This window comes from Elephantulus edwardii, unplaced genomic scaffold (genome assembly GCF_000299155.1).
Source record: "Elephantulus edwardii isolate Elephantulus edwardi_28Jun2011 unplaced genomic scaffold, EleEdw1.0 scaffold00044, whole genome shotgun sequence".
NCBI lineage: Eukaryota > Metazoa > Chordata > Mammalia > Macroscelidea > Macroscelididae > Elephantulus > Elephantulus edwardii.
The window spans coordinates 12229997-12230409 of record NW_006399794.1 but is presented as its reverse complement, the minus strand read 5'-3'; positions in this window follow the sequence as shown (position 1 = coordinate 12230409).

The following is a 413-nucleotide window of genomic DNA, read 5'->3' as shown; positions in this document are numbered from 1 at the left end:
CTACTCCAACAGACCTAATCACCTTTCCCCAGTCACTGAGTCAATACTTATCATCCTGGACCTTCCTCTCCTGCACTGTTTCTTCCAAGCATGATGTACTTCTCTAAGTACTGTTCCCTCCTGGCACATGCCCAAAGTATATGAGTTATTTATTGTTGATGTTATTGATTGCCTTTCAGTCAAGCACGACTCATAGTGACCCTATGAACAAAAGGCCTGAAGTGTCTCTACATATATGGACTGTTGTTGTTGTTGTTATGTGCCATCGAGTCGTTTCCGACTCATAGCGACCCTATGCACAACATCTCTAAACCCTGCCCTATCCTGCGCCAACCGCACCGCCTCTGACACACCCATCCTGATTACCCCAGTCACCGAATCAATCCATCTCATAGAGGGTCTTCCCCTCCTGC